Source organism: Halichoerus grypus, chromosome 11, assembly GCF_964656455.1.
Source record: "Halichoerus grypus chromosome 11, mHalGry1.hap1.1, whole genome shotgun sequence".
Lineage (NCBI taxonomy): Eukaryota > Metazoa > Chordata > Mammalia > Carnivora > Phocidae > Halichoerus > Halichoerus grypus.
The window spans coordinates 35,940,570-35,964,929 of NC_135722.1; positions in this window are offsets into that span (position 1 = coordinate 35,940,570).

Below are 24,360 nucleotides of genomic sequence, written 5' to 3' on the forward strand. Positions count from 1 at the left end.
AATTTCCCAAATCCTTGGACAATTCAGATTCTATTTATTCACTGTCTTTACATCAATAATTACCATCACATTATCATCACAAACTCTATGTTCATAACAATCATCAAAAATTAATTTATCAATGGATTATCTTGTGCCTGAAGTTGCAGTGGTCATTTTACATCAAATATGTAATCAAATCCTCTGCAATAACTTGAATGCATGCAGTATTGTTTCCATTTAACAGCTAAGCAAACTGAGGCTTTGAGCAATTAGGTAACATGTCCAAGTTTACAACATTAACAGGAACTGAAGCTTGGATGACTCCGGGCATTTTTACTGAAGAGTCAGTGCCCTATTACCACGAGCGTAAACTATGTTACATAGCTAAGCAATCTAAGTTTAGATGGACGATTACTATGTTTCAGGCACTGATCTAAGTCCATTACATATTTTAATTTATTTAATACCTTCCCCAAATATGGTGAGATAAATCTAGTAGTACTCTCATTTTACAGGTAAAGGAATAGAGGCACAAGAGAAAACAAATTACTTTTCCAAGGTCCCACTGTTAGTAAGTTAAAGAGACAGGATTCATGTTCAGACCATCTATTTCCAAAGCCCAGGGATCAGTTCAACCCTCTTTGAATAGGTCATAGTTATAGATACACTGTAGGTTTTATGCCAAGACATTAGATTTGAGACTCAGTGAAGTAAAGAGCTCATAGAAGAGGGGCCCTTGGTGATGTCTGCCTCAGATCCCAGGGCAGATAAAGAACATCCCTTTAGGCAAGTCTTAGCTGCCTACACAAATAAATATCCAGGAGACCAGAGCATCAAGCACCTCAGAAACTAGACCTCACATTCAAGGACTTATGAGGAATGGAATATAGAATTTTTTAAAGATACAAAGACTCTGTAATACATCATCATATTCCTAACATACATGATTCTTACCAGAATACAGAAGGCACTGTGAGTAAGTTCATTCTAGTTTAGGAATACATACGACTTGCACAGGAACTTCCACAGAATGACCAGTGGCCATGAGGAACATTATGTAGAGAAGTATCCCGTGGCCTCACTGGGGAAAATCTCTGTGAGGCTCGCCATGAGCACAGGGAATGCGCATGGTAGGAGAAGGAACTGGAAGAGTGGCTACTCCCATGATACACATCACTATCTCTTCCTTAAATGTCAAGACTGCCAAAATCACTAATATTCCAGATTCTTTGCACATGGTTGGTGCCATTTAATTCTCTACCATCTGTCTCAAAGGAGTAGCTCCATGAACCTCTTAATTCCTTTACCAGTCCACTTCAAAGAAATTCCCCCTACTAACCCAGAAATCTTTCCACCGGAATTTCCATATACTTTATTCTGATTTCCAGCCCAAGGAACACAGCTTAAATCTCACTATTCATAAGGAAAAGATCACTGAATCATCAGACTACGAACTCTGGTTAGGTAGAGTGTTCTAGATTTACTCAAATGAGTTCCTGCCTTGCATTTCATCCCCTGATGGGCACCAGAACTGGCTTGGAAGCTGACCCAAAGAAGAACTATAGTAATCATCTGTGCTACTAGAAATATTGGTCTATCAATATAAAATCTTTCCTGCATTGGAAGTAAAGTACATATTATATTGGAAAAGAGATAATTGTTATAGAAAAAAAAAAAAAAAAAAACTAGTAGAGCAAGGTGATAGAATCCAGGAGAGCAGGTCAGATTCAGGTAGAAATTTTAAACAGTGAAGGGGAATAATAACATCCACAAGACAGAGTTGCTAAGATTAAATAAGATAATTTAAGTGAGGTGATTTTCTCCATGCTTATTAAGTGCTCTCTAACTGGCCACAGTTAATGATAGCTGTGGCCCTCTGCACCATGGCTCGAAATGAGGCATAGGGATCTAGGGTTCACAATATTTAAAGGCCCAGGGTCTTGTGAATGAGGATGTTATTTTGCTTCTCCCATGGACTAAAAGGCATACGATATAGTTTTAGCGCCTGGGCAGGGATCAGAGATTGGAAGCCAGGTTAATGCTCCTGCAGAAAGAGCATCTTGTGGCCACCACCACAGACCCCAAAAGCCTGACACTTCAGAGCATAAACCCAAGATGGGAAGCCATGAACAGAGCCCCTCTCCTTTGCACACAAATCTGCGTTCCTGAGTTCAGACTTTGTTTTAAAGTAAAAGCCTACGCTACTGGGGACTGGTTTGATCATGGCCACCGTCTTCCACTACCCTGAGAGAAATGAATGTGTCCTAAATTTTCCTCTGGAAAAAAGCACAACCTAATTTCTACAGAGAAAAACAGAATAAATGAATTTTGTTCATATAAAGTCTGAAATATATTCCCTGTGCGCTCACTGTGTGGGGAGACGGAACTAATGGTTTCCTATTGCAAATCCTCTAACGAAAATGTAAAGCCCCTCTTTCACCTGGGGATATAAACTACAGCGAGTAAATGGAACTGGATTGGTTTGAGTGCTCTACTCAGGATAGAGAAGAGTAGATCTTCAAATGATTCTGCACTTGTATTCTTTATTACTAAGCTACATAGTAGTTAATTCCCGGCTGAAACTGAATATTTATTTGTTATAAGGTGGGACATCCAGATCCTATTCCCCTGTCAAATTTCCATTTTGATTTAGATTTTAATTAAGTTTCTTTAGGAGTCTCTATCTTACCCTAGATATTTGAATCAAAGTACCTTTCCTTTTCATTTATTTGTATTAGGTCTTCAGTTTCTCCCCTACAAGACACAATTGTTGTAGACTGGTGGAGAATAGCTAAGCATGCAATGTATCTGATAGTAGCGACTCTGGAAATCAAGCAGGATGTCCCCACCATAAGTTGTGTGTTAAGTTCCTCCAAGCAAGAGAAAGACTTATATTTTATATTGTCGTGTGTAATTAAAGGCTATGTATTTCAGGAGAGTGGGTGGCAGACAGAACATTACACATGTTAAGCAGCCACTCTATGTCCCAGGCATTAGGCTATACATTTTATAGATGTAATTCATTCACTCTGGTGAAATAAGTCATATTAGCCTCTTGTCATATTTGCAAGGTTAAATGTTAGATCAGAGAGGCTACCATTTCACAGAGCTGGAAACAGGTTATCCTGGGTTTTAAACTAGTTTGACCAGCCCCCCAAAACTCTCCTCTTTGCACTACACTGGGATAAGTCTGTATGCATTTTTTTTTTAAGATTTTATTTATTTATCTGACAGAGAGAGACACAGCAAGAGAGGGAACACAAGCAGGGGAAGTGGGAGAGGGAGAAGCAGGCTTCCCGCCGAGCAGAGAGCCTGACATGGGGCTCGATCCCAGGACCCTCAGATCATGACCTGAGCCAAAGGCAGATGCCTAACTGAGCCACCCAGGCGCCCCTCATGTATGTATTTTTCAATCAAAACATTGAAACAACTACAATGCAGCCCACTTTTTCTTTGTGAAAGACATGAACTTAACTGCAATGCATTCAAGACCTAGGCAGAGTACACAATGCACGTGTGCACACATAACACCAGCCTGCCACTCATGTGATGCTAAGTCATACCATGTCCTTGGTTTCCATTTCTCATCAATTATATGCCAAACCTCTAACATATCTTTTAAAATCATTTTTCCTTTTTTTATTGTGATAAAATACACATGACACAAAACTGTTTTCACCACTTGAAGTATGAATTCAGTGGCATCAAGTACCTGCACAATGTTCTTATTTTTTTTTCATTCAATAAGCATTGATTGAGTATTCAATGCACAATGTTCTTATACAACCATTGCCACCATCCAGTTCCAGAACTTTTTCACTGCCCCCAAAAGGAACCCATGTACCCGTTAACCAGTCACTCTCTTGCTCCTCCCCTCAGCCCCTGAAAACCACTAATCAGTCGTCTCTATGGATTTAAGTATTCTGGATAGTTCATGCAAATGGAATCATACGATATGTGACCTTTGTGATTGGCTTCTTTCACTTAGTATAATCTTTTCAAGGTTCATCTCTGTTGTAGCCCAGATCAGTATTTCATCCCTTTTTTATTGGTGAATAATATTCCATCATACAGCTATACCATTTATGTTGACCCATTCATCAGTTGGTAGACATTTAAGGAGGGCGGAGAGAAACTATACATTAAATGTATAAATCAATTGAAAGAGCCATCCACGTCTTCAAAAGGTTAAAATACAGCAAAACGTGCATCTTAAAATTGAAGAATTGGTATCATTTACTGAAAAACAGTTTATTTGAGCTGTGTCGCTTTGTATGTTATTTTACAGGCTTGAATCAGAGACTATATTTAGTGGCTGTTCTAATATATTTTTGTTTATTGGTTGAACAGCAATGTCTTTGTTTTCATGTAAAAAAATCATTAGGGAAAAAGAGCTAGCAAATAAACAAGCCAAATTTCTGCTTACCTGACACCTGTTAGGCAGTTTCATAAATTCCAGAAAAGCTATATATGTCCATTCCAGATGCCAGAAAAGTGCTGATTTAGTTTGAGTTCCTGCTGTGAAATATAAAAATTATAGGAAATTAAAATGTGCATCCTGTTGATGAATGCTCAAAGCAGCATTATTTATGTAGCCCTAAACTGGAAATAACACACACAGCCATCCATCCACAGGTGAACAGATAAACAAGCTGAGAGAGTAGCTATACCATTACTACTCAGCAATAAAAAGGATCAAACTATTGAGACATACAACAGCATGAATGGATCCTAAAATAATTAGGTTGAATGAAAAAAGTCAGATTAAAAAAAAGTGCATACTATATGATTCTATTTACATAAAACTCTAGAAAATGCAAACTAATCTACAGTGACAAAAAGCAGATCAGTGATTGTTGGGTAAGATGAGTGGGGAAGGTCTAGGGGGAGGAGTTAGAAAAGAGAACCAGAAAACTCTCGGGAATGAGGGTTGTGTTTATTCTCTTGATTGTGGTGACAGTTTCACATGCATGTCAAAATTTATAAAATTGTACACTTTAAGTATGTACAGTTTATTATATCTCAATTAGACCTTAATAAAGCTGTTTTTAAAAATACATGAGTAACTAAAAAAATAAATACATGTCCCAAACTTAATGGCTGTGAATGATTTTTCATCCAGATAAAATGTGAAACAAACTATTACTATTAGCAAAAAGAAAGGGCGGAATAGCCAGCAATTAGCATTTTTTATTTTATTTTGTTACTGAAGTATGGTTGACACACAATAGCAAATAGTATTTTTAATATGAGGCACCAAGACCCATCCTATTAGTATGCTGAGGGAAACAATTTCAGGTATACACAATCTGCTGATAGTTATTTGGTAATAAGTAGGAGCCTATGGTTAGGCTCCCAATTTTTAACTTTATCAAAAATATCCATGCACTCCATTTCTCCATGAGAATTTTTTTTTTAATTACAGGACAGGTGGGTCTATCTTACTGGCATGAGCAGGTTAAAGCTAGCAAGCATACGCATGCTGAAAACCATCTTACCATTATGCTACTCTTGGGCAGCTCGACGTACCACAAACCCGGCTAACTCAGGAGTGAGTACTAACAATTCAATTGATGCCAATTCTTAGGGGACAGGATGAGTAGGTGGGAAATGCATAATCCATTTTTGTATATGAAGAAAGAAAGGTGTTCAACAAAACTCACACTGAACGTGGGCCTACAACTTTCTGGTTTTACCCAATCTAAGTCAAGTATGCAGATTTTAGAAATAACCAGAGGGCTTCCTTCGCATAGGACTTTGGAAAGAACAGAGAACCATTTACTGAGGATGAAGGCACCATGCCGAGAAGCATATTGATGGTGCAGAGTGCTAGACAACCAACTTTAAACCATGTTCGAGGTGTTTCTACTCTCATCTCCAGTTTTCCCTCCCCTAGAAAAGTGGATTCATAACACAAAGAGCTAAGGATATATATCTGACCTATTTTAAAAACATTTTGTATCCCTTGTGTGGATACTCAGGACCTAGCTGCTCTTATGGTGTCTGCTCCTTGCTTTGGGTCATTTCCCCTTACTCTCCAGCATGGCTGGGTGTTGCTAGAGCACTGTTGGTTCAACTGGACTGTTTTAGTTTTAATTCATTCTGTCCTTGGCACCTTAATTATCTTTTAGGATCCGCATTAATTTCCCATCCCTGACCTACGTCTCATTCTTCTTCAGTACTCCCTTGCACGTGCACACACACACGCACACACACACACACATCACTTCAGTGGGAAGAGCCACTTCTTGCTTTAAGTCTTGCTGAAAATCCATCGCCTATTGGGCAGAAACGCAGAAACATCGATGCCAAAATATCTACTCGCACAACTCCATTTCCTGTTGCCTTGGCAATATCAGCTCAGGGAGTTACTACTTCATCCCCTCATGCCTAACATTACGTGAGTTTTGCAAGCTGAGCAGGAATCCCCAGTACACACAAGGTCAGGGTACCGTGCCCACGTGTATCTCAAACGGACTAATTTGCTCCTGGTGCCGGATCACAATATTCTAATTGCATCTCAGAAAGAAAGTGTGCTTCATCCTACCACATGTTTCAAATGAAATTTTTAAAACCCACATCAGGCAAAAGACATAATGAACAGAAAATATTACCTAGGATTTCCGAGGTCTCTGCCTTTTGATTTCCATGTGCTTTGGTAATTGGAAGGTAGAACAGATGGTGACAATCTCATTGAATATGGTGTGCCCATTATAATAGCCCATGCTGCCAGGCAATTCTTCACCAGCAAAGGATGCAGTAAAAGGGACTGTGGCTTTCAAAAACCAGTGATGAGCTCTGTGGGACGGGTGATCATGCAGGGGTAGAGTGGGTGGTTTATGGCCTTTAGATGCAGTTGCTTTGTGAAACGGGTGACACCTGTTGCATCCGGGGGGGCGGGGAAATGGAGGCAGAAATGTGGGCGGCTGGTTTGACTGATAAACAGCACCACAACTCCAGCTTAGAAAAGCTTCCAGATCTTTTCCCAGTGCAGCCCTCTCATTCTGGCCCTACCTTAGGAGGAAGAAAACCAACTCCCAACTATGCATATGCCTCATATTTGGAAAAAGGAGCCAGTTCCAGCCTGGCAGCCCTGTACGAAATATGAATGGAAGTGGCTTTGTTCTGACACATTGGATTACTTTCAGGATCAGGCAACAGGTGGTTGTTGAAATCACCCAGCCCTCCACATCTACTGTCTCACTGCAAAACTCCTTTCCAATTATTATAGCAAATGCAGTAACTTAAAATGAAATTCATTTCGTAATTCATAAAATGCCACAAGTGAATGGAAATCAAGGTTCTTGTAAATACTATGCCTCTGTACATTTTCCAGTTTGCTAGGAGTCTTGCAGAGACTTAATTAAGCATTCTTGGGTTCTACTTGATAAGGTGGCATTTGCTATCAATTTATAGGTTTGAATTTGCAAGACAAGCAATCAAGAGGCTAGTTATTTCCTTCTGGGTGTTTTGCACATAATTGGAATAAGCAGAAAGAGAGGAGAGGGGCAGCAGGTTTGGCTGGTGTGTGTCTAAGAAACACTGTCATTTTCCCTACCAAAGGAAACAGTATTCTACTCATAAAACAAAAGCCTGCTCTGCTACCCATTGAACATTTGCTTGAAACTTATTTGTATTGCTTACATGTTCCTGTTCGATATAAGCTGTGATTCCCCGTTTTTTCAGCCTGTCTTTTCTCAATGGAATCACATCTTCTTTCCCATTTCATATCCAAGTTTACATGAGGTCTCCTTTTTAAATAGAGCCAGGCAGAGATTATTTAATATTTTCTATTACAAAAATTGTGCATGCTTATTAAATAAAATGGGACCAGGAAAAAGAAAACACAGAAAAGCAAGAATTTGTAGAAGTCTGTCCACGTTAACATTTTGATGTATTTTTCTAGTTTTGTTTCCTATACAGAGGTTTCCAAAAACATTTAAAAATCATTATAGAGATATAATTCTGTATGCTTTATTTTGTAACTAATTGGTAACATATACTTCGCGAATAAATATTTAAATTGTTGAATAATATTCTATCGGTTAGACATTATCCATTCTCTAAAAAACATTTTTTGCATTTTTGAACATTCAAGAGGTTTTTAAGTGTTCTAATATTACAAATAATACTCTGAGAGTTTTGTGTATCATCAGACCTTTCTATAATACAATTACTTATTAGAAAAAATTTCAAATTTAGACTTTATATTTTCAAAAATGGTTCAATTTTACACCCCATTAGCAGCATATGAAAGCTCTTATGGATATTACAAGGGTTTTTTTTTTTAAATGTTTACTGATTTGATAAGCAAAAATGGTATCTCATTTTCATTTGCATTACTTTGATTACTAGTGAGGTTATTTTTCCACTTGTTTTTAATTGAATTTCCTCTGTTATGAATTGTCCATGTCTTTGGCATATGTATCTATTAGGGGCCTTCTATTCTCTCCCTTGCATGAGTGCTCTCTACTATAGAAATGTGCTGTCATATTTGACGCATTGTTGTTCTCTAACTTGTCACCTGCCTTTTAAATTTGGTTATTAAATTCAAATTTGGTTAAATGTTAGCCTTTTCTTTTGCACTTATTCTGTAGCTTTTAAGCTTAGAAAATCCCCACGGACATCAATACTCAGAAGCTCCACAGTTGAGGAAAAGATTGTATGAATTCTTTTTATGTATTTAACCCTTAATCCATCTACAGTTTATATTCTTGATAAACTGTGGAAACCAACATGGATTAATTCTTCCCCAAGTGTTGTTAATCAGCAATCCCAACACCAGTTCCTGAATAAACTTTCTCTTTGTCGCTGACTGGGAAAGCTTCCATCTCTCTCTCTCTCTCTCTCTCTCTCACACACACACACACCCCATGAAGATAATTTACTGCTCTTCCTTCCACACAGTGAGGTTGCCCCAGCATGAAAGATTACTGCCTTAAATTCAGATGTTACTACGGCTGAGACTCTTGTCAGAGTGTTGTCTCTGCTGAGTCAGGCCTGCTCAATGCCACCTGAATGAATGATATCTGAGCTCACCATTTCCCCTTGGGCCCTGCATAGTAGAAGTGTTCACTACCCAACTCTCTTGGATCAGTTTCCTAATCTCTGAGCCTCATTTCTGTATCCATCTATCCACCCTCAATTTTCAACAATGTTTGCCTTGGAAGTGGCAACATACTCTCCAAATGAGCCTCTTTCCAAACCAAAGCAATGGCTCAGCGACTTAAAAACACCCAGCGCAGGCTGCCTTCCAACTCCGGCCAGGAAGAAATCCAAGACTAATTATTCTCCCTTCTCCCATCAAAATCTGTATCTATGTGCTATTTCCACAGGGAAGATCACACTCTCTACTTAGCCAAGTAGCAACGAATCTATCCAACCAAACTCCTTCAAGTCTGACTCTAAATATACCATCAGAGGCCACTACGCCTGACCTATTAGCTTCCCGTGGCTGCCATAACAAACTTCCCCAAGCCACAAACTTTCATGACCTAAAGCAAAACAAATTTATTCTCTTACAGTTCTGGAAGAAATCTGAACCAGGTTTCAATGGGCTAAATTCAGGCGTCAAAAAAGCTTTCCCTTCTAGGTCTAGGGAAGAATTCATTTTTTTTCCCCAGCTTCCAGAAGCCACTTGCATTCTTTGGCTCATGGTCCCTTACTCCATTTTCAAAGCCGCCTGTCTACAATCTTCAATTCTCTGACTCTTCTTCCTCTCGGTTTTACTTATAAGGATCCTTGTGATCACATTGGGTCTACCTCAATGATTCAGGATAATCTCCTCATATCAAGATCCTTAATCCGATCTGCAAAGTCCTTTTTACCATGAAAAGCAACATATTCACAGATTCCAGGGATTAGGAAGTGAGCTCAATATTTAGAGGTCAGTATCCTGCCTACCACTCTAAAGCTGGACTGAGGAAACAACACCCCATAGACATGGAGATTTTGGGTCAGAAACAGGATCAGCGTGCTAATAATCAAGTATATATATGTGTATGGGGGGTGCCATCCTTTCATTAATTTTTCTTTTACTCTTTCGAGACAACATAGAAGAGTCTTTAATGACTAATCACTAATAACAGAATGTCCTGTTTATTCCCAGACTCTAAAGCTTACTGCCCAGCAAGTTACTTAATAAATACTCCGTGCCTCAATTTTCTCGTGTACAAAATGGTAAAAATGATAGCACCTTTGTCATAGTGGGGCTGTATCCATAAAAGTCATTCATTAATGTAGAGAGCTTAGAAAAATGCCTAATCGATAGAAAATACTCAGAAAGTTAGCTTCTATCATCCTCATCCTCAGCATTATCATTACTCATTCATTTAATAGTTTTCTAAGTCTCAGGTACTAGGCTATGTACTAGGATTTATATGCATTTTTTTCCCCAAAACTCTCAAAATCTAGGAAAAGTGACAGGCACTTAAATAACTGAGTGACCAGCCATACTTTACTAAAGCTAAACCATTTATAGACACACAGAAAATTGAGCAGTTGGTCCTGAGGCTGTTGTGCTGTGTGATGTGTTTGGTGGGGAGCAGAGAGCAGAGCAGAGAGCAGAGCAGAGAGCAGAGCAGAGGGCAGAGCAGAGGAAATCTTCAATGAAGATGTGCCATTAAGTGAGCTTGAAGAGTGAAGAATTTAATGCACGCTTAAATCTCTCTTAGCATAATCGGTTTGATACTACATTGGCTTACAAAACACCTATAATTTTTGGCCTCATCCTGATTCTATATGCAGTGGGAAAGAGAAATCATATAAAACAGAATTGTCACCAAGGAGACAAGGCTTACATACTCAAAACCATGAAGACACATGTGCCCGCCTACTTGCTTCGGGAATAATCAAAAGACAGACTGAAGGACCAAGAAGATTTAATTTTCCCAGCATACTGAAAAAAACATTCCATAATATACAAAGGAAGCCTTTCATTCTGTGGGTGGGGCTGAAATCCAAATTCATCTAAACTTCTAGCTCTTACATAGAAGACCTGAAATCAAATTCTGGTCACGTGATGCTCAATCACAAGCTCTTTGGGCAAAAGTAAAGTGCTTGGCTTTGAGCTATAATCTTTAACAAGCTTTCTTCAGTATCGCCCACTTTTTACCAGCGTAATATACACCTGACACGGCATCACTGCCTTGGTTAAAGATAAACTACATTTCTGATGTCCTAAGGAAGCATCTTTACTTTCCATATTGAATTTTTTTATAATTTAATAATCAACCATAAATGATAAATCATTGTAAAAGTACAGGGTCTTTGCCTCTTGCTTCAAGATGTGTGTGCATGTTCAAAGAATGAAACCTTCATTCAGACTCACCAGACGCTGTGGCTTTTGTTATCAGCACTGAGACTTAAAATGATTCAATAACTCGCTCAAGCTTATGTTACCAGCAAGTGGAGAAGCCAGGATTTGAACCTCTTTCTGCCTAGTTGAAGAATTTGTGACCTTACAACTTTAATATGCTGATTTTTTAGTCTATTTCCTAACTAAATGGGTTTCAAAGGTGAGCTACACACTGGAGAGGAGAAAAAACACGGACTAACCTTTGTTGATTCTCTGAAAAAGTGGCTATTTTTTACCCGCAAGGTCCAAGATCAATGCACTCCTCAGCTAGACCCAACTTAGGTCACATGAGAGACCAAGGAAAACAATGATTAATATGCTCTTCATTGACAGATGCAGTCAGTATCTTCCTTTCAATCTGCTCTCTAGACAGATGCAGCTGGAGGAACGGGTTTCTGACTGTCCAGGAAAAGTGCGTGGGAAATAACAGTCATCCCATCAACATCATCTCCAACAGCTGACTTCTCAAATGTGCTCACCTTTGAGAACAAAGTTTTGTTTTTTTGCTTTTTTTAAAGTCCCTAGATACCCTGATAATTTGTGAGACATCATTCTTGTTACAGATACTATATGGGATTTAAAGTTCACGTCTCTTGACTACCTCACTAATATTTTCCCAGAAAGGGCATACACAACGGTCATGTTCCACATTATTTCATTTTATTTCTGTCTGTGGTGAATTCTACTTTTTCCCAAGTCCTTCTTTTTAATACTCTCTCCATTTGTTCTAGAAATTGTTTAAGAATGGTGGTGAACTCAGGGTGCCTGGGTGGCTCAGTCGGTTAAGCTTCCGACTCTTGGTTTCAGCTCAGGTCATGATCTCAGGGTGGTGAGGTCAAGCCCTGCATCAGGCTCCATGCTCAGTGGAGGTCTGCTTGAGATTCTCTCTCTCCCTCTGCTCCTCCCCCCACCCCTACATGGGTGTGCTCTCTTTCTCTCTGTAAAATAAATAAATCTTAAAAAAAAGAAAAAGAAAAGAACTCTAGACTTATCAGAACTTTTCTTCTTAGAGAAGATATATCATAACATTATCATGTCTATACAGGTTAAAATGTTTATTATTACAGTTAAGGAAAGACCAAGGCAGCAGTGGTGTGCCTTCTAGTATTTGAAGGTCTGTCACATGAAAAGGACAGATCTGCTATTCCTAGGACTAGCAGCAAAATGGGCAGAAGGATAGAGCCTTTGAGAAAACTGGGCAGGCAGAACATATTATGAGGAGGCAGATTTAAGGTCAAGACAAGGAAATATTTTTCATAAGTGGTGTTATTCTACAACAAAATCTGCTTTCTCATGAGGTAATGAGCCTTTCATCATGAGAAGCATGCAAGCAGGGGAGGAAAGATTGCCTGCTGGGAATGATACACATAATATTCCTACATGGGTAAGAAATTAGAACAAGTGACATCTAGGGCCCTTTCCAACTCTGAGATTATGAGTCTGTGTTATAAAATATATAGAGTAAAAAAATATCTATATTGAAGATATGGCTAGCATATCTAAAATCTTTTATATAAGCACTTCATTGCCTATAGGCGCTAAAAGAAAAAATTTGCTTAATTAAGGATTTGCTAATTAATAAATAAATGAACAATTGACAATTCTTTAAATGATAGTTATCTATAGAAAGAAAGAATAGTGTTGAGAAAGGAGCCTTTCTTTTTTCCCTTTTTTCCTAACAATACGGAAAAGCAATTTATCGACAAACTTTTTTTTTTTTTAAATCCCTTTGTTCACTCCAGGAAGCCCTTGGAGACAGCACGTAGTGAAAAGGAAGGAGGCAAGTCTTGAGTAGTTTCTAAATTTACCAGACCAAATTCAGCAATTTTGGTAACAGCAAGTTCTTCATAGAAAAGCTTGAACATTTGAAAGTTGGAAACGGATTCATCTCTCCTCACATTCTTAACACACAACTAGTTACACATTGTTGTACAGCAAAACTTTGTAGTTTAAAGCAACACAAAATGGGTGCAGGGAAGTGGGAGGTCCAGGCTTCCGGTTATAGAATGAACAAGTCACGGGACTTAAAGGCACAACATAAGGAATATAGTCAGTGATACTCTTAATAGTGATGGAGTTGCACTTGTGGTGAACCCTGCATAATGTATGACCTTGTGGAATCACTACATTGTACTCCTGAAGCTAATGTAACATTGTGTGTCAACTCAACTCAAATAAAAAAAGACTCCTTTTTATTTAAGTCACAATGCAATTTGAATAGGGTTTAGCTAGGTGGTTCTTTTGCTCGTCTCCACTAGACTTTCTCACCGAGTTCAGCCCCCAGTCACCTGGGTGTCTTTGCTTATGTAGGTCAGCTGTGAGTTTGTCATGGGGGCAAATGGGCCACGATTCTCTCATCATTCAGCAGGCTAGTCTTGGAGATGGTGGTAGTAAAAGAGAGCAAGCCCCAAAGTACAAGCACTTTTCAAACCTCTGCTTTGTCACCTTTGCTATTATCTCACTGAATAAAGTATAAGTCATGAGTTTCATGGTGTCTTCCCCAAAATTCATAGGTTGAAGTCCTAACTTCCAATACTTCAGAAAGTGAACTTACCTGGAATTAAGTTTGTTGCAGATGTAATCAGTTAAATTAAGATGAATTCATATTAGAGTGGGCACCTAATCCAATAGGACCTTAAAAATAGGACCTAATCCACTATGTCCTTATAAAAAGGGGAAATTCTGAGATAGGCAGGCACACATACACACAGGAAGAACACCTTGCAAAGACTGGAATCATGTTGCCACAAGCCAAGGAACTACCAGAAAGTAGAAGACAGGGCTGGAAGAGACCCTTTCTTAGCGCCGTCAAAAGGAACATAGCCCTTCCGATATCTTGATCTCAGACTTCTAACCCCCAGATTTGGGACACAATAAGTTTCTGTTTTTCAGGCCACCCAGTCTGTGGTACTCTGGTATGGCAGCCCTAGCAGACCAATACAGGAAGTCACATACCTAGTCCCGAGTCAGTACGGGACTGACCAAGAGCATGGGCACAGGGAGGCATGAGCAAACCAGGGACCAATTCTGCACCAATACACCACAGAGAGTTACTATGTACTTGCAAATAGCTGGGTTTTGAAATCATTTTTAAGTGATTCCTCTGTGTTGCTATGCCATCAACTTGACCCACAGTTAGGTTCATTTGGTTTTTTTTTTCTTTTAATTTTAGGGATCATTTTTTAAAATTTAATATTATTTCAGAATTGTGTACACTACTTACATTGTCCCAGATTCAAATCCATAAAATGAAGTACATTCTAGAAACTTTAACTTTTATGGCCATTCCTATCTTGGGGGCAGAAGTGATCTATATAGATTGTTAGCATACAGGAGACCTTTCCTTCTTTATACCTCCCTCTATTATAGCCCTTACCATAATGAATTGTAATTCTTGAATGTTTCTATTTCCTTCCTAATCTTATAAGCTTTGCAAGGACAGAAGTCATGTCTTAATTTTCTTTGTCTTTAATGCCCAGCTCAGATAGTCATTCATTTAATTATTTATAAGTTCAGAAAATGTTTATTTAGGGCCTACATTGTGCTAGGACATAACGATGAAGATGACAGACCTGTTTCCTGTACTTACAGGGCCTAAATTCTCACAGAAAAGTAAAAGGACAGCTATAATAAAGTGTGGTGAATATTATAGAAGAGGAAGAAAGTGCTCTATAAATGCTTATAAATTAATGTTGTTTTGCTGCCAAAGCACTGCTTGGATAATTCTCATTATATTTACCTCTGGAAGGCTGACTAGGACTTGGAATAGAACTTGAAATTACTAGTGTAGCTGAATTTGTGTTTTCAAAATTTCCTAATTTTTCCCCCCATTGAACTGACAATGACCAAACACATAGTTGTCATGAGGATCAGAGCTAGCCTGGGGACTGGAGAGCTTTTCAAATGACACTTTCTATAGTGTTGCTGCCCACATCAGTCACATGTAAGCAGCAGAAAGAAACGTCAGATTAGATGGGGACAAAGGGCAAGAGTAATAAATATGGAAATCAACCCAAAAAAGCCAGCAGCATTCCACAGATTAAGTCTGTTTACTTCTTACAGGAGGAGCCCAGGTTCCTTTAGTCACAGAAGTTAATGGGAGCAGGAGCAAAGTAAGCCTCTTCAGTTATTCATGGAAACACATCAGTAACAAGCAATTATTGCATTTGGTTAAAGGGACGCAGTTGGCTTTGAACGTGGAGCCAGATGTCTGCTCAGAAAGCTGTACAACCTCCAGAAGAAGATAGCATCCATGTCTCATTACCAGCCGTTGCACCCAGTCTGCACGTCCTGACAGTATAACCCGGCATGTCTCCATTCTGGCTGCACGTTAGAATCACCTGGGATACTAAAAAAAAAAATCACAGACATCGCTCTGATTCTTCTTTAATTGGTCTGGGGCAGGACCTGGGCATCATATTTTTAAAAATTTCTCAGTGAGACCTTCCACTGTGCAGCCAGGTTGAGAATAATTGGGGTAGCCATCTGAGATCATCCTTAGATAACAGAATAAATAGAATCTTGTTAACATTTATTTGACCTCTTTGCCATTTGTATTAAAATGACAATGAACCAAAACTCCCACCAAGGGTCATTGCTAGCATACTTGTTGGTACTCGTGAGTACGCATATGACCTGTACCGCTAACTCATTCTGCCATTTTGAGGAAGTCATTTTACATCTCAGATACTCTATTTCCTCATCTGTATAAAGGAGGCATTGGTCTAGATCAGAGTCACAAAAATGTCTACAGCAGAACCTAAGAGTACGGACTCTGGAGTCAGGTGGCCTGGATTCAAGTACCTGTTCTGCTAATACCATCTCTATGCACTTGATCAAGGTGCTTGCTTTCTTTCTGCCATTTCTGTAAAGTGGAAGTGGTTATAGTGCCTCAGAGTGTTGTTATAAAGGTTAAATGAGTAAACATATACAAAGTGCTTGCCAACAGTGTCCAGCAAGTGTTGTTATCATTGGCAAGGTCGCATAGCTTTTGAGCTGTGGAAATTGACTTCTATTGTGTGAGCTGTGATAGTTTATTTGTTCTATTTGTTCCCACAGTCTGAGTAAAATACTCCTAGAGGGTTGTGAGGGCTCAATAGTTAATACAGGAAAAGCACTTGGACACTGGCAAATACCAATATTTGCTTGATAATTGAGCTTAATAACCCAATAAATGCCACCAATTATATTATTATTTAGTGTAGGGCAAAGCAGGTAAAGTAAATGCTTGAAATGGCAGGAAGGTTCACGTTCTAACACAGGATGCTAACACTAAGCTTTAGCGGACTTTTGCCACGCCAGGTCTTCTGATCTTTTCCAGAAGATTTTTATCTGAAATCCCTGGATTTATAATATTGACAACTAAATAATTGTTATCATGTTAAATGAACGTGTCCAGTATCATCAGATTTCAACTTTTGGTCTAAATGTTTTGGGAGCCCTCTTAACAGGAGAAACATTTTGCTGCAGTTCTCAAATCCTCCCCAGATGGTATAGTTACACAGAGAACTTGTTAGATACACAAATTCCTGAGTCCCGCTCCAGACCTATGGAATCAGAAACTCTGGGGGTGGTGCCCAGTAATCTGTTTTAACAAGCCTTCCAGGAGATTCTTTTTTTTTTTTTTTTTTTTTAAAGATTTTATTTATTTATCTGACAGAGAGAGACACAGTGCGAGAGAGAACACAAGCAGGGGGAGTGGGAGAGGGAGAAGCAGGCTTCCCGTGGAGCAGGGAGCCCGATGCGGGGCTCGATCCCAGGGTCCTGGGATCATGACCCGAGCGGAAGGCAGACGCTTAACGACTGAGCCACCCAGGCGCCCCCCTTCCAGGAGATTCTGATGTGTGCTTGGTCACTGAACCGCTGTTGTAGTCTTTAAAAGAGATTCAAGGGGCGCCTGGGTGGCTCAGTCGTTGAGCGTCTGCCTTCGGCTCAAGTCATGATCCCAGGACCCTGGGATCGAGCCCCGCATCGGGCTCCCTGCTCCGCGGGAAGCCTGCTTCTCCCTCTCCCACTCCCCCTGCTTGTGTTCTCTCTCGCACTGTGTCTCTCTCTGTCAGATAAATAAATAAAATCTTTAAAAGAGATTCAAATCCCAGCTCCAAAGCCCAGCAGCTGTGACACCTTGGTCAAGCTGGATGAAGTCTCTGAAGCTGTGATCTAGCAGAGTGTGCTTAAGAAGATAAAGACAAATCGCCCCTTTCAATTTGGCCCCTCCTTTCTATTTCTATGGGAAAAGTCACCATCTTTCTGCTTGTTATTCCTTTACTTTAGGGATAATAATTCTAATTAAAATGTTCAAGGGGCGCCTGGGTGGCTCCGTCAGTTAAGCGTCCGGCTCTAAACTCAGCTCAGGTCTTGATCTCAGGGTCTTGAGTTCAAGCCCCAGGCTCCTACTTAAAAAAAAAAAAAAAAAGTTCAACTGTTGCATCTATGAGTCCAATTCTGGTGCAGTCTACACATAGACATGAAAACCCACTCTCAAAAACAAACAAAAAAAACCATTTTCTGATGTCTCCTGGACACCAGAGCAGTTAAATCCTAGTGCCTTGTCTCATTTCCAGACTCTTGTTTATAGTGAATTTCCATCTGTGATTATCAGGCTTCTTATCTGTGGACCAGGAAAGCACCTTCCCCCTCTTCTAGTCTTACTCTTGGGACATGTCTAATTTTATTTTCTTTTATTTTGCTGTAAAACACCAAAGTAGTAAAACAGTGAACTTATTCAGCTAGTAATTTAGATCTTTCTATTGGCTCATAAAGAAACATAAAGTCAAAGAACAACTCTGCAAGCCTAAGCCACATGGATGATACAAGAAAAATGGAAGAAAATGTCGCTAATTTTCCCTCCCAGCCCTGACCTCGCTCAGTCTCCTGCTTTTGGGAGACGAGACACCCAATGAGTAGAGGGTGAGAGAGGTGAATAGGAGCACAGATGCTCAGGCTTGCAAAAAACTGCAAAAGGCCCTCAGTTCCCAAAGATGAATATACAGGAAGAATTAACTGGAAAGAGGTCTATTCTAAAAATATACAGATTCCCGGCAACACTCTCAATCTACTGAGTTGTCGATGGTTACAGAACTTCAGAATCTGAATTTCGTTTTTTTGTCTCTGATAAAATGGACTGGTATTTGGAAATCCTAATCCAGTTATTTCTGCTTATTTAATGCTCCAATCTCCATTTGAATAGCCTGAGAGAGAGGGAACTCATTACCAGGAAAGTAATGTGCTGCTGTGTCCGTGAATGTAAGTTCTGGGCCAGACTGCCTGGTTCCCAGTCCTGATCCTGCCACTGGGGCTGCACGACCATGACCTTCAACAAGTTACTAACCTCTGTGTCCCTTGGTGCCTTCGCTGCCAAATGGGGCTAACGCATGTTTCAGTACCTGCCATGAGTTTCTGTGGCTGCCAGAAACGTGTGGCTTAGAAGAACAGACATGTCATCTTTCACTGTTCTAGAGGCCAGAGGTCTGAAATCAAGGAGGCGGCAGGGCTGTGCTCTTCTGGGGACTCTAGAACAATGTCCTTTCTTGCCTCTTCCAGCTTCTGGTGCCTGTCAGGCTTCCTCGGCTTCCCTGTCCTGTGGTCCCATCACTCCAATCTCTGCCTCGATCTTTACATAACCTTCTCTATTATGTGTCTCCCACTTGTCATTGGATTTAGGGCCCAGCCTGAAAAATCAGGGTGATCTCTTCAGCTTAAGATCTTTACAAGGGAATTTTTAAAAAAGAAGCCATTATTCATAGGTTCTGGGGATTAGGACATGGGCTTGTTTTTTGGGGTCCCATCATTCAACCCACCAAAGTATGCAAAGAGCTAAAGCATCTAGTAAAGTATGTACTTGGTACATGGCAAGTGCTCTATAAATATTCCCAGTTTCTCATGCAGTCTCTCATATTTGGGGAGCATTGACTGTAAAAATCTCTGCTTTGTCTTAAATTAAAATAAATCTGTCATATTCCTTTATTGGCCCTGATCCTCCCTTCTGGGGTCAATTAGACCATCCAAAATACATCTTCCACATGACAGCTCTTAAATAATTTGAAAGCATAGTTCACATAGAATTGATGGCAAACACATCCACCTGAATGGCTTCTTTCTCAGCTCCTCCTGAGAGGAAACCTCTCTCACCCTTCCCCCCTTGTTTCTTTTCTTCCTCCCACATTAAGAAATAATTTTATTTAATTTAAATGAGTTTAGGATGGCATTCTAAAAACCTTTGTAATAAATAAATACTCTGCTCCTCTCTGAAGTTTTCAATTCTAAAAATAGGAAGGCTGTAACCAGGACAAAGTATGTACTGTTAATAACTGGGGCTACAGGGCGCCTGGGTGGCGTCAGTTAAGCATCTGACTCTTGGTTTCTGCTCAGGGCATGATCTCAGGGTCGGGAGATCCAGTCCCTCAGTGGGACTGTGTGCAGAATCTGCTTGAGATTCCCTCATCCTCTCCCTCAGCCTCTACCCCTCCCATTCATGCTCCCTCGTTCCCGTGCTCCCTCGCTCGCTCCCTCCCTCCCTCGCTCCCTTCCTCCCTCACCCGCTCTCTTCCTCACTCCCTTCCTCCCTCCCTCGCTCCCTCCTTCGCTGTCTCCCTCCCTCCCTTGCTCCCCCCTCCCTTGCTCCCTCCATCCTTGCTCCCTCCCTCGCTCGCTCCCTCGCTCACTCCCTCCCTCGCTCGCTCCCGTGCTCACTCGCACTCTCTCTCTCATGCGCGTGCTCTCAAATAAATAAATCTTAAAAAGAAGAATTGGGGCTACAATCATATGAATTTCTAGAGCTAAATTAGTGAATTTATTGGAAGAGATTACAGTGACATACCACCTCTATCAGAAATGATCAGAAGAGAGGGTAAGGCTCTAATCCAATATTATCTCAAGCTAAAAGAATAATATATCTTGAGATAATATAAACAACCAATTTTGACAAAAAGCAACTTTTTGGATACTAGGCTAGACATGTAAAGACCTGAATAAAAATATATAGTCAATAATAATAATAATAGGTTTTTTTTTAAGATTTTATTTGAGAGAGAGCACAAGCAGGGGGAGGAGCAGAGGGAGAGGGAGAAGCGGAGGAAGAAGTGGGTTCCCTGCAGAGCAAGGAGCCCGATGCATGGCTTGATCCCAGGACCCTGGAATCATGACCTGAGCCAAAGGCAGATGCTTAACCAACTGAGCCACCCAGGCACCCCCAAAAGGTTTTTTTTTTTTAATTCCTAAAACTCCCATCAGACAACATAAGTATTGGACTGGATAAGGGACAAGACTCCTGCCCAGCATGGGAAAAGGTGAGAGAGAAATTTCTGGACTAGCTGCCATGCCTTAAAATTCCCACCTCAGGACTGTACTTCTCATAGTGCATTCATGTTTGGGCACTAAGGGCCTGTTGCAGTTTTTTTGCAACCCTGATTATCTGGGTTCGTATACCTCTCCTCGACCTCTACTCATCGTGTTTCTCTTCTCCCAAAAGCAGGAGACTGAGGGAGGTCAGGGCTGAAAGGGAAAATTACCTCCAGATGATCTCTTGGCCCACTGGTTTCACCAGCAGTAACAAGACCAGGCCATGGTCTCCAGCAAGAGACACTGTCCTCTCTCAGACCAGTGCACTCGCTCCATGCATCTTTCTCCTGTTTAATTATTCTGACAATCATTCCCCACCAGTGAGACTGGGGTGCCCAACCTGCAGAGGGAGATCTCCATAAAAACACTAAGGCCACATCTGTGGAATAAAAGAGACAAGGAGAGAGTTGGGGTGAGTGTGGAGGGGGTTGGAGAGAGAAGGGAAAGGAAGGAGAATGGGGAAATGCGGGACAGACTGGGCTGGGAGGAGAGAGACTGGAGAGAGAGAGGGAGGGAAAAAAAGCGAGCCAGTGCAGAAAAAGGGGAATAGATGAAGGGAAGAGGGGAAAAGAGGAGGATGTTATGAAAGAAAATTCTAGAAGAGATTAGAGGGAAGACAAAGGGGAAGGGAAAAGAGAGACTCAAGTAACTTCCTAACTCCTGTCACTTTTACTAAGGTTTAGATTGGATAAATGATGTTTTAACTCTCCTTTATTCTCCTACAAAGTTTGAAGCCAACTGAGAGATAGTCACTGGAGCCAGCCAGACAGAAATCAAAATGTCAACTTGATAATGGCTAAAGCTAAGTGACAAATCTGGATTTACATCAGCCTCCAACCCAGCATTGAACTTTCCCCATCCCCCACACACGGTGCTGGGTAACTGGGCAGCAGGCCTACTCGCCACACCTCCCCCCCACACACACCCCACCCCCACCCCAGGGACCCTGCACCCTGCGTGCCCACTTACCACACGGTTCAGGGCTGGACAGCATGGTCTTCCGTGATAGGAAGCTGAGCTGGAGAGCCCCAAAGACTCCCTTTTCACAGGCCTGCCTAGTAGGTAAGCCACTCTGCCTCCTCCTCTGAGGGGGGAAGCCTGGAGCGTTACATTGAGGAGAGGTTCTCGCATTCCCAACTCTGTATTGAAATCACCTGTTGCTTCATCTGGCTCCAGAGTTCAGGGACTGTAAAGTGCTGGGACTCTTCTGAGCTCATCATTTTTATCCCCAACACCTGGCATTAGTTCTAGCTGCCGGGCGGCACTCAGGAACTGAATTCTTGTTGAATGACTGACTGATCCCAGTCTGTCTCAGGGCTGAAGAGGAAGAGTCAAGTACAGTTAGTGGCCTAAAGGGAAAAGCGCAGACTTTGGAAGTGGGCCACCCTGGGGTAAAATCTCACTTCTGGCATTTAGAAGCTGTGCAGTCCTGGCAATTCTTGAACTGTTCTTAAAAAACAGAGTGTGATTAAACTCCATTTTCTAACTGTTCTTAAAAATAGAGTGAATAAAATGTGATTAAAAACCACGACGACGAAAGGTTGGCCGAGAGTTGTCACTTGTTTGTTTCTGTTACCCTCTTTTATTTGTTTTGTTGGGTGTCTTCTCTCTAAACATCTTTTATCTTCAGGCTAAGTCCCCAAAAAGGTGGAAGCCAGGGCTTCTTCCCACTGTGGAAGTTGCCAGAGGGGCAGATATTCCTGCATCCGCTCCCTGGCTGCTAGGACAAGGGTGTGGGACCTACCGCTGAGTAATCAGATGCTTCTGCCAGAGACGGCCAAAGCAAAAAGCTGTGGGGTGGGCTAAGGTTGATTCCTGAAGGCAGCGCGGCCTACCATCCCACGTGCCACAGTGAGATCAGCGGCGATCTACTAGGGAGATCTCGAAATGAATTCTAATCGCTCTTCCAGGGGCATGGCTTTGGGTTTCTTAGGGTTGGGGACGTCATAGAAAAGATGCGACTGCTAATTGACCCGTGAGCTGGACCTGGGCACCTGGAGGCTCCTCACCCACAACCCTGTCCTTGGAATGTGGGTTCTGCTGGCTTTTCCTGCTCCCAGAGGCTGGTCCAAGGACACGGCCTTGAGATGGTGATATGATGTTGGCAACACCTGTGTGGTATACCTGAGTGAACCTAGTTAAGGCCTTTTTATAAACTTTATTTTTTTAAGATTTATCTGTGTATTTGAGGGGAGGAGTGGGGAGAGGAGCAGAGGGAAAGTCTTTTTTATTTTTATTTTTTTAAGATTTTATTTATTTGACACAGAGAGAGAGCCCACAAGCAGGGGGAGTAGCAGAGGGAGAGGGAGAAGCAGACTCCCTGCTGAGCAGGGAGCCTGATACGGGGCTCAATCCCAGGACCCCGGGATCATGACCTGAGCTGAAGGCCCACACTTAACCAACTGAGCCAAAAAGAGAGAGGGTCTTAAACAGACTCCTCGCTGAGCATGGAGCCTGACACGGGGCTCGATGCCAGGACCCTGAGATCATGACCTGAACCAAAATCAAGAGTCATCATTGTCCAAAACTCACCAGAAAAAAAGAGACTCCATTAAAATGGCTCTCCACCAGTCCCCCTTTGACCAGTTCCGAGAAACTTCGCTCTGTAGGACAGCCGCAAGAGTCCCATCCAAGTTTCTCCACATTGAATATGTCATCCCTTATACTTTGAAACACGGATTTGAAAGTGTACTGCTTGAGCACTGCAATAAAGTCTAAGTTATAATGCAAAAACATCACAGTAAAGATTACAGCCAGGTCGACCTTCCCGTAGCAAGCCAGGGATAGGATAAACCCTCCAACGGTGCAGCAGAGCCTCCACCTGGAGCACCCTGATGAGCCACAAATGCACGTACAGGGCACGACGGTACAGGTGGAAGAAAATGATGACGAAATATGTTCAGTGTCCCTAAAATTAAGTCACCTGTATTTTAGGACGATGATGTATTCGTAAAGAAGTTTTAGTATTTATAATCACAGAGTAAATACATTAAAATGCATCCATGGAGGTAGGAATAAAGAGAGAATATCTGTCCCCTAAAGAAATAAATGGCATCCTGAAATCATCTTTCTTGCAACCCTTTATTTGTCCCTGGTAGTCAATGAAAGCATAGCCAAGTTTACTGCGTTTTAGTTAATTCCTTTAGTAAATTCAAGGTCATTGCTTAGGTTATGAGAAATATTTGTCTTTTTACTGACAATATGGCACACAGTGAGATCTTCACTAGATGCTGCTTGAACACTTTAGAAAAAGCTTCCCTTTGACATCAGGGCTGGGGTGCTGAGTCTCATTAAGATAGTCAAGAATTGTTCTGCCAGTTCGGGATAACTGTGAGATTTGAAGCATCATGAGGATGGACCCTGCTGTGCTAACAGCAAGCGGGACCAACTCAGCTCTTCCAAGAAACCTATTGTAAAATTGAATGTACAAGAGAAGAGCAATCTGTCCTCTCAGAGCAGAAGTTCAAAAAGGGGTTGGAAGTCAAAGAAAGAGGCTCATTATAAAAAGCTATACGCCATGGGTGATGCTTTTGTATACATTCATCAGCTGCATACAATATTTAATTAAATGTGTTCTCTCACCTCTAGCTATGTTTTTGTACTGAATTAAAATTGAAGTAGGACAGTAAAAACAATGGAATTAATTTAAGACCCCTATTCCAGGAACTATGTGCTGGATAAAG